This window comes from Micrasema longulum, unplaced genomic scaffold (assembly GCF_059751315.1).
Source record: "Micrasema longulum isolate JH-2025_06_02 unplaced genomic scaffold, ASM5975131v1 h1tg001890l, whole genome shotgun sequence".
NCBI lineage: Eukaryota > Metazoa > Arthropoda > Insecta > Trichoptera > Brachycentridae > Micrasema > Micrasema longulum.
In genome coordinates, this window is record NW_028279064.1 from 15,001 (window position 1) to 25,000 (window position 10,000).

General features: G+C 50.4%; 2 non-coding genes and 1 pseudogene across 2 annotated transcripts; all 3 read right to left on the reverse strand.

Moving 5' to 3' along the window:
- The window catches only part of LOC148273639 (large subunit ribosomal RNA), a 6,284-nt pseudogene extending 3,442 nt beyond the window's left edge, over positions 1-2,842 (reverse strand).
- A 324-nt stretch (positions 2,843-3,166) lies between these two features.
- Positions 3,167-3,328, reverse strand: LOC148273640 (5.8S ribosomal RNA). The gene has a single exon (XR_015824519.1). It is a non-coding gene; the product is annotated as a 5.8S ribosomal RNA (ribosomal RNA).
- A 288-nt stretch (positions 3,329-3,616) lies between these two features.
- On the reverse strand, positions 3,617-5,556 carry LOC148273641 (small subunit ribosomal RNA). The gene has a single exon (XR_015824521.1). It is a non-coding gene; the product is annotated as a small subunit ribosomal RNA (ribosomal RNA).
- Positions 5,557-10,000: the final 4,444 nt, after the last annotated feature.

Below are 10,000 nucleotides of genomic sequence, written 5' to 3' on the forward strand. Positions count from 1 at the left end.
GTAATCGAGTGGCTAGGATCTTGTGGAAATGCCTCACGATTACGGATGAGATTGAAATAGGGCGGTAATCCGAAGAGAGTCATAGTTACTCCCGCCGTTTACCCGCGCTTAATTGAATTTCTTCACATTGACATTCAGAGCACTGGGCAGAAATCACATTGCGTCAACACCCGCGAGGGCCATCGCAATGCTTTGTTTTAATTAGACAGTCGGATTCTCCTTGTCCGTGCCAGTTCTGAGTTGACCGTCGTCCGGCGGTCGTACAGGTCACCGGGCGTGCGCGAACACGCCGGTGCCACACAGCGAGGAAGATCCGAGGGGTGGCCAAGGCGAGGCGCCGGGTGACGGAGATCCACACCCGCGAGGCACCCAGAGGGCACCGCGCGGGGAGACCCCGCCCGGCTTCCACGTCTCGGCCGATGACCTCTTCCCGACCAGGCCCGACACGCCACGGCCCTCAGAGCCAATCCTTATCCCGAAGTTACGGATCCAACTTGCCGACTTCCCTTACCTACATTATTCTATCGGCTAGAGGCTCTTCACCTTGGAGACCTGCTGCGGATATGGGTACGAGCCGGCGCGACATCTCCGCGTATCCCTCACCTGAATTTTCAAGGTCCGAGGGGCCGATCCGGACACCGCCGCATCGGCGATGCTCTTCGCGTCCCGAGCCCTATCTCCCCGCTATGGGATTCCAGGGCGCTCGAACGCTCAGGCAGAAAAGATAACTCTCTCCGGATCTCCCGTCGGCGTCTTCAGGCCACTTTGGGTTACCCCGACGAACTCTCTTGCGAGGGAACGATTTTTAAGACGGTTCCGCAGCCGGGTTCCGGAACTGCAACCGGATTCCCTTTCGCCCGACGGGTGTGATATTATTATAATATAACTTTACACCATCATCAACATCGGATTTCTCCTAGGGCTTAGGATCGACTAACTCGCGTGCAACGGCTGTTAACGCGAAACCCTTCTCCACATCAGCCCTCAAGGACCTCGCTTGAGTATTTGCTACTACCACCAAGATCTGCGCCGACGGAGGCTCCAGGCGGGCTCACGCCCAGACCCTTCTGCGCACACCGCCGCGGCCATCCTACTCGTCGCGGCTTCAAAACGATCGCACGGCACGAGACCGCACGAACGTCCCGCTTGCCTGCGACGGTCGAGTATAGGCTGAACGCTACAGCGCCATCCATTTTCAGGGCTGGTTGCTTCGGCAGGTGAGTTGTTACACACTCCTTAGCGGATTCCGACTTCCATGGCCACCGTCCTGCTGTCATGAGCGACCAACGCCTTTTATGGTCTCCGATGAGCGTTCATTGGGCGCCTTAACTCGACGTTTGGTTCATCCCACAGCGCCAGTTCTGCTTACCAAAATTGGCCCACTTGGCACTCCCATCCGAGCTCCTACTTCATCTTCGAGCAAGAAGGAGATCTCACCCATTTAAAGTTTGAGAATAGGTTGAGGCCATTTCGGCCCCAATGCCTCTAATCATTCGCTTTACCGGATGAGACTGTCAGAATGGCGGAATAAATTCCGTCATGTTTCTCGAGCGCCAGCTATCCTGAGGGAAACTTCGGATGGAACCAGCTATTAGATAGTTCGATTAGTCTTTCGCCCCTATACCCAGTTCGGACGATCGATTTGCACGTCAGAATCGCTTCGGTCCTCCATCAGGGTTTCCCCTGACTTCGACCTGACCAGGCATAGTTCACCATCTTTCGGGTCCCAGCGTGTACGCTCTCAGTGCGTCTCGATAATCGCACGGGGGCTTTCTCGAAACGCCTCGGGAATGCGGCGGGGCGTCTGACGACGCCCGCGCATCTTCCCTGCGGCCGGCTCGAGGCCGACCTTTCACTTTCATTTCGCCTCTGGGTTTATCAGTGTTCCCAATGACTCGCGCACATGCTAGACTCCTTGGTCCGTGTTTCAAGACGGGTCCTGTGAGTGCCCAAAACAAAACCACCGCCGACCGGGACGCGTCCCGTCCGAGAGCGCGCCACTAGCCACGGACATCCGAAACGCGACACCCGCGACGCACTGGGCGCCGGGGGCCACGAGAAGGAAGCCGCTGTGACGCGACGGACGCCCTCCGAAGGGGCGGACGCGATCCTCGTTCTCTACCGTCGCTTTAAAACTCGCCCCGGCCGTGGACGCCGCGGCTCCGCCCCGCGGAGCGAGGCGGGACAGCCGCACGGCGCATTCGACCGAGGCGCAACGGGTCGCGGTGTTATACTGAGAGAGAAGTGCACGCGCTCCGGGAGCCCGGCTGCGCACCCGGACACCCCCCGCCCCGACAACGAGTGCCGAAGGGCGGAGGTGTGCGCCGGGACGCGGGCTCCGACGGAAGACACGATGAATCTCTCCGTTCGCTCGTTTGAGTTCCACAGGTTTACCCCTGAACGGTTTCACGTACTCTTTAACTCTCTCTTCAAAGTTCTTTTCAACTTTCCCTCACGGTACTTGTTCGCTATCGGTCTCGTGGTAGTATTTAGCCTTAGATGGAGTTTACCACCCACTTAGGGCTGCACTCTCAAGCAACCCGACTCTGGGGAGAGAGACCGTCGCGGCCGGCTACCGTCACCACGGGCCTGGCACCCTCTGCGGGTAAGCGGGCCCCGTTCAAGATGAACTTGGACAGGCAGCCGTGACTAATGACCGCGCGTGTATATATTACTCTCCTCCCTAACGCTACATTTCCCGGCGGCCCGCCTGGGCCGCAGGATTCAGCGCTGGGCTCTTCCCGTTTCGCTCGCCGCTACTCGGGGAATCCTCGTTAGTTTCTTTTCCTCCGCTTACTGATATGCTTAAGTTCGGCGGGTGATCTCTCCTGATTTGAGGTCGACAACAAAAAAAAATTCATATATATATATAAATATACATATATATGAATAATGTAAACGCTCTCCGGTTTCGCACGGTACCCGCGCGCGACGCAGAGCGCGAAGAAACGCCCCCGCGCGCCGGCCCGTGAGGACCGGCGGCGGGTTTCACAGCGTCGTCGCTAGCTCGAAAAGCGTCTCGGGGGGACCGAGAGAGCGCGCCAAGTCAAATTTGACCGGACGTCCGTCCGGCGCTCGCGCGCCGGCGGACGACAGACCGGCAACACTCTCGCCGAATCTTCTCTCCGAAGAGAGAAGACGGCGAAGTCTGGTCGCATTGTGTGCGCGACCCTCAAACAGGAGTGGTCCGTCGACAAACTAAGTCTTGCTCGGACCGCAATGTGCGTTCGAAATGTCGATGCTCATGTGTCCTGCAGTTCACACTCTGACGCGCATTTAGCTGCGTTCTTCATCGACCCACGAGCCGAGTGATCCGCCGTTCAGGGTAATAGTGTTTTATGATATATATATATATATATATATATTGTTTATCGGTTGCGTTTTTTTTCTTTTTTCTCTATCGGAAAAAAAATTACATTTTTCACAGAATATAGCCGGACGCGGGAATCGGGCCGACAGACCCGCCTCCCGCGACACCGGCAGTCCGCGGTTCGCGGCGGCGCCCTAGGGCGAAATTCCGCCGCAGTGTTTGCTTATTTTGCGCTCTGCGCGTGTGTATAAATATATTTATACTATATAAAAGAATGAAAATTCATTTTATATTATATTTCACAGGAAATGATCCTTCCGCAGGTTCACCTACGGAAACCTTGTTACGACTTTTACTTCCTCTAAATGATCAAATTCGGTCAAACTTTCCGACGCGTCGGATGCCCGAGACGAGCTTCCGCGCACCAGTCCGAAGACCTCACCAAATCATCCATCGGTAGTAGCGACGGGCGGTGTGTACAAAGGGCAGGGACGCAATCAACGCGAGCTGGTGACTCGCTTTTACTAGGAATTCCTCGTTCATGGGGGAGAATTGCAAACCCCAATCCCTATCACGAAGGGGTTTCATCGGGTTACCCGGGCCGTTAGGCCAAGGAGGACACGCTGATCCCTTCAGTGTAGCGCGCGTGCGGCCCAGGACATCTAAGGGCATCACAGACCTGCTATTGCTCAATCTCGTGCGGCTATATATACCGCCGGTCCCTCTAAGAAGATTTTCATTGTACGCCGGTAGTGAAGACCGCGAAACACACTTCCGCGACGCGAACGCCGCAAGATGCGCGCCCGCGGACTCCTGTGATACCGGTTGCACGTCTATTTAATAGGCTAGAGTTACGTTCGTTACCGGAATTAACCTGACAAATCGCTCCACCAACTAAGAGCGGCCATGCACCACCACCCACCGAATCGAGAAAGAGCTGTTAATCCGTCAATCCTTCCAGTGTCCGGGCCTGGTGAGTTTTCCCGTGTTGAGTCGAATTAAGCCGCAGGCTCCACTCCTGGTGGTGCCCTTCCGTCAATTCCTTTAAGTTTCAGCTTTGCAACCATACTCCCCCCGGAGCCCGAAAGCTTTGGTTTCCCGGGAGCTGCCCACCGGGTTAAAATTATGAAACTTCGGCGGATCGCTGGCTGGCATCATTTATGGTTAGAACTACAGCGGTATCTAATCGCCTTCGAACCTCTAACTTTCGTTCTTGATTAATGAAAACACCTTTGGCAAATGCTTTCGCTTTAGTCCGTCTTGCGACGATCCAAGAATTTCACCTCTAACGTCGCAATACGAATGCCCCCAGTTGTCCCTATTAATCATTACCTCTGGTATCAGAAAGCCAACAAAACAGAACCGAGGTCCTATTCTATTATTCCATGCGTACAATATTCAGGCAAGTGTTAGCCCGCTTTGAGCACTCTAATTTGTTCAAAGTAAACAGCCGCGACGGCCCGCCTCGGCGCGCGGCCGCCCGCGAGGACGACCGCAACACACTGGCGGTGGACGCACCGGCGAGAAGCCCCGCAGACGTGCCTGTCGTACCGCATTCGGTAGACCGACACCGCAGGACACAATTTCAACTACGAGCTTTTTAACCGCAACAACTTTAGTATATGCTATTGGAGCTGGAATTACCGCGGCTGCTGGCACCAGACTTGCCCTCCAATGGATCCTCGTTAAAGGATTTAAAGTGTAATCATTCCGATCACGAGGCCTCGGACGAGTCCCGTATCGTTATTTTTCGTCACTACCTCCCCGTGCCGGGAGTGGGTAATTTGCGCGCCTGCTGCCTTCCGTGGATGTGGTAGCCGTTTCTCAGGCTCCCTCTCCGGAATCGAACCCTGATTCCCCGTTACCCGTGACAACCATGGTAGTCGCATAAACTACCATCGACAGTTGATAAGGCAGACATTTGAAAGATGCGTCGCCGGTGCTAGACCGTGCGATCAGCACAAAGTTATCTAGAATCATCTCGAATGGCGACGGACGGGGCGCGAACCCCGCCGCCGATTGGTTTTTGATCTAATAAAAGCATCCCTCCCGTTGCCGGTCAGGACCTCGTTTGCATGTATTAGCTCTAGAATTGCCACAGTTATCCAAGTAACTATGTACGATCTAAGGAACCAAAACTGATATATTGAGCCATTCGCGGTTTCACCTTAATTCGGCTTTTACTGAGACTTGCATGGCTTAGTCTTTGAGACAAGCATATGATTACTGGCAGGATCAACCAGGGAGCTGTTCATTTCTATATCGCTCCAGGATACGAAGGGCGTCTGAGGCGCGACGGAGTCACCCGCCGCGACACGCTCTTTATGTTCGCACCTATATAACTCACATTCTCGCTCGCTCGAGTTTGCACTCTCGCGATTCACGAGTCTGTTCGTTTTACTTTTAAATTCACTTTTTAACAAGTGAACGCTGGACCTGACGAGACGGACCACATGGATCTTCTCTTTGGCCAAAAATTTAATTCCCTTTCGTCAAATATTAACGTACGAGAGCGCACGCCTTCGGCGCGGCAATAGTGGGGACGTGGATTAGAATCCTACGACCGTTCTCGTTTTTGTTCACGGTGTTCTCTGCTTGCGCGGAACTCCAGAGTTTGTAACACGGGCGAAGTGCAATGCTCGCTCAGCCGCACAAAGGAGCTGAACGGCCACACGACGTTGATTTTCGCAAATGTAAAGCCGGCGCGGCATATCGGCCGCCGCAATGTGCGAACGCGGTGAAAAATGTATTTCAGCTAACGCCATGAGAGACGCGCATAATATACGTACGGCGACGGGTGTCGGCGTCTCGCACGCCGGGCCGCCAGCCATGCGGGGAGCCTACGCGCGTTTCAGGCGAAACGTAAATGAGCCGATGGGTAAAACGCGCGGTACGGTCGGGACTTGGCAAATTCTGCGAGATGATTTTATTTTTTCTTTTCTTTTTTCGTTTGAGAAGACGAATATGGAAAGAGATTATGATTGAAAAATTAGACTTATAATTTGGGTAGGAAATATTTTTGTTTTTTTTTTTTTTATTTTCTTTTTTTTATTTTTTTTTTTATTTCACATTCACATTTGGATCGGAAGGAGGGACGAAATAAAAATCGGCGGGGGTGCATTTCGGATCGTCGCTCAGTGAAGTAAACGAAAAATTTAAGTTTCACGCGGAGCGCGCTCGCGGCCGCCGCGAGACGTCTCGCCGGGAGGGGGCCTCGTTCTCGCATTAAAACTCGGCGAGAGGGTATAAAATATTTCTAAGTTTTTTTGTTTTTTTTTTTTTTTTTAATTTCACATTCACTTTCGAATCGGAAGGAGGAACGAAATAAAAATCGGCGGGGGTGCATTTCGGATCGTCGCTCGGTGGAAATATTCGATAAACGAAAAATTTAAGTTTCACGCGGAGCGCGCTCGCGACCGCCGCGAGACGTCTCGCCGGGAGGGGGCCTCGTTCTCGCATTAAAACTCGGCGAGAGGGTATAAAATATTTCTAAGTTTTTTTGTTTTTTTTTTTTTTTTTAATTTCACATTCACTTTTGAATCGGAAGGAGGAACGAAATAAAAATCGGCGGGGGTGCATTTCGGATCGTCGCTCAGTGAAGTAAACGAAAAATTTAAGTTTCACGCGGAGCGCGCTCGCGACCGCCGCGAGACGTCTCGCCGGGAGGGGGCCTCGTTCTCGCATTAAAACTCGGCGAGAGGGTATAAAATATTTCTAAGTTTTTTTGTTTTTTTTTTTTTTTTTAATTTCACATTCACTTTTGAATCGGAAGGAGGAACGAAATAAAAATCGGCGGGGGTGCATTTCGGATCGTCGCTCGGTGGAAATATTCGATAAACGAAAAATTTAAGTTTCACGCGGAGCGCGCTCGCGACCGCCGCGAGACGTCTCGCCGGGAGGGGGCCTCGTTCTCGCATTAAAACTCGGCGAGAGGGTATAAATTATTTCTAAGTTTTAATTTTTTTTTTTTTTTTTTAATTTCACATTCACTTTCGAATCGGAAGGAGGAACGAAATAAAAATCGGCGGGGGTGCATTTCGGATCGTCGCTCGGTGGAAATATTCGATAAACGAAAAATTTAAGTTTCACGCGGAGCGCGCTCGCGACCGCCGCGAGACGTCTCGCCGGGAGGGGGCCTCGTTCTCGCATTAAAACTCGGCGAGAGGGTATAAATTATTTCTAAGTTTTAATTTTTTTTTTTTTTTTTAATTTCACATTCACTCTTGAATCGGAAGGAGGAACGAAATAAAAATCGGCGGGGGTGCATTTCGGATCGTCGCTCGGTGGAAATATTCGATAAACGAAAAATTTAAGTTGCACGCGGAGCGCGCTCGCGACCGCCGCGAGACGTCTCGCCGGGAGGGGGCCTCGTTCTCGCATTAAAACTCGGCGAGAGGGTATAAATTATTTCTAAGTTTTTTTTTTTTTTTTTTTTTTTAATTTCACATTCACTTTCGAATCGGAAGGAGGAACGAAATAAAAATCGGCGGGGTGCATTTCGGATCGTCGCTCGGTGGAAATATTCGATAAACGAAAAATTTAAGTTTCACGCGGAGCGCGCTCGCGACCGCCGCGAGACGTCTCGCCGGGAGGGGGCCTCGTTCTCGCATTAAAACTCGGCGAGAGGGTATAAAATATTTCTAAGTTTTTTTGTTTTTTTTTTTTTTTTTTAATTTCACATTCACTTTCGAATCGGAAGGAGGAACGAAATAAAAATCGGCGGGGGTGCATTTCGGATCGTCGCTCGGTGGAAATATTCGATAAACGAAAAATTTAAGTTTCACGCGGAGCGCGCTCGCGACCGCCGCGAGACGTCTCGCCGGGAGGGGGCCTCGTTCTCGCATTAAAACTCGGCGAGAGGGTATAAATTATTTCTAAGTTTTAATTTTTTTTTTTTTTTTTAATTTCACATTCACTTTCGAATCGGAAGGAGGAACGAAATAAAAATCGGCGGGGGTGCATTTCGGATCGTCGCTCAGTGAAGTAAACGAAAAATTTAAGTTTCACGCGGAGCGCGCTCGCGACCGCCGCGAGACGTCTCGCCGGGAGGGGGCCTCGTTCTCGCATTAAAACTCGGCGAGAGGGTATAAAATATTTCTAAGTTTTTTGTTTTTTTTTTTTTTTTAATTTCACATTCACTTTTGAATCGGAAGGAGGAACGAAATAAAAATCGACGGGGGTGCATTTCGGATCGTCGCTCAGTGAAGTAAACGAAAAATTTAAGTTTCACGCGGAGCGCGCTCGCGACCGCCGCGAGACGTCTCGCCGGGAGGGGGCCTCGTTCTCGCATTAAAACTCGGCGAGAGGGTATAAATTATTTCTAAGTTTTTTTTTTTTTTTTTTTTTTAATTTCACATTCACTTTCGAATCGGAAGGAGGAACGAAATAAAAATCGGCGGGGGTGCATTTCGGATCGTCGCTCGGTGGAAATATTCGATAAACGAAAAATTTAAGTTTCACGCGGAGCGCGCTCGCGACCGCCGCGAGACGTCTCGCCGGGAGGGGGCCTCGTTCTCGCATTAAAACTCGGCGAGAGGGTATAAATTATTTCTAAGTTTTAATTTTTTTTTTTTTTTTTTATTTCACATTCACTCTTGAATCGGAAGGAGGAACGAAATAAAAATCGGCGGGGGTGCATTTCGGATCATCGCTCAGTGAAGTAAGCGAAAAATTTAAGTTTCACGCGGAGCGCGCTCGCGACCGCCGCGAGACGTCTCGCCGGGAGGGGGCCTCGTTCTCGCATTAAAACTCGGCGAGAGGGTATAAATTATTTCTAAGTTTTAATTTTTTTTTTTTTTTTTTAATTTCACATTCACTTCGAATCGGAAGGAGGAACGAAATAAAAATCGGCGGGGTGCATTTCGGATCGTCGCTCAGTGAAGTAAACGAAAAATTTAAGTTTCACGCGGAGCGCGCTCGCGACCGCCGCGAGACGTCTCGCCGGGAGGGGGCCTCGTTCTCGCATTAAAACTCGGCGAGAGGGTATAAAATATTTCTAAGTTTTTTGTTTTTTTTTTTTTTTTTAATTTCACATTCACTTTCGAATCGGAAGGAGGAACGAAATAAAAATCGGCGGGGGTGCATTTCGGATCGTCGCTCAGTGAAGTAAACGAAAAATTTAAGTTTCACGCGGAGCGCGCTCGCGACCGCCGCGAGACGTCTCGCCGGGAGGGGGCCTCGTTCTCGCATTAAAACTCGGCGAGAGGGTATAAAATATTTCTAAGTTTTTTTGTTTTTTTTTTTTTTTTAATTTCACATTCACTTTCGAATCGGAAGGAGGAACGAAATAAAAATCGGCGGGGGTGCATTTCGGATCGTCGCTCGGTGAAGTAAACGAAAAATTTAAGTTTCACGCGGAGCGCGCTCGCGACCGCCGCGAGACGTCTCGCCGGGAGGGGGCCTCGTTCTCGCATTAAAAACTCGGCGAGAGGGTATAAATTATTTCCATGTTTATTATTATTTAGTTTATGAATTATTCATTTATTTATTAGGGCTATGTATAGCGTGTGAGCTCGCCAATATATGGCAGTAAAATTTTTATTGTCTTTGAATTTCCTAGAGTTTTAACCATCGAAAAAAAAGAAGATTGCAAATAAAATCAACAGACAATGGAAATTTGATGTGTATTATTTTAATAGATTGTTTATAACAGAAAAATACATAGAGAAATATGCATTTTTATTTTTTGTA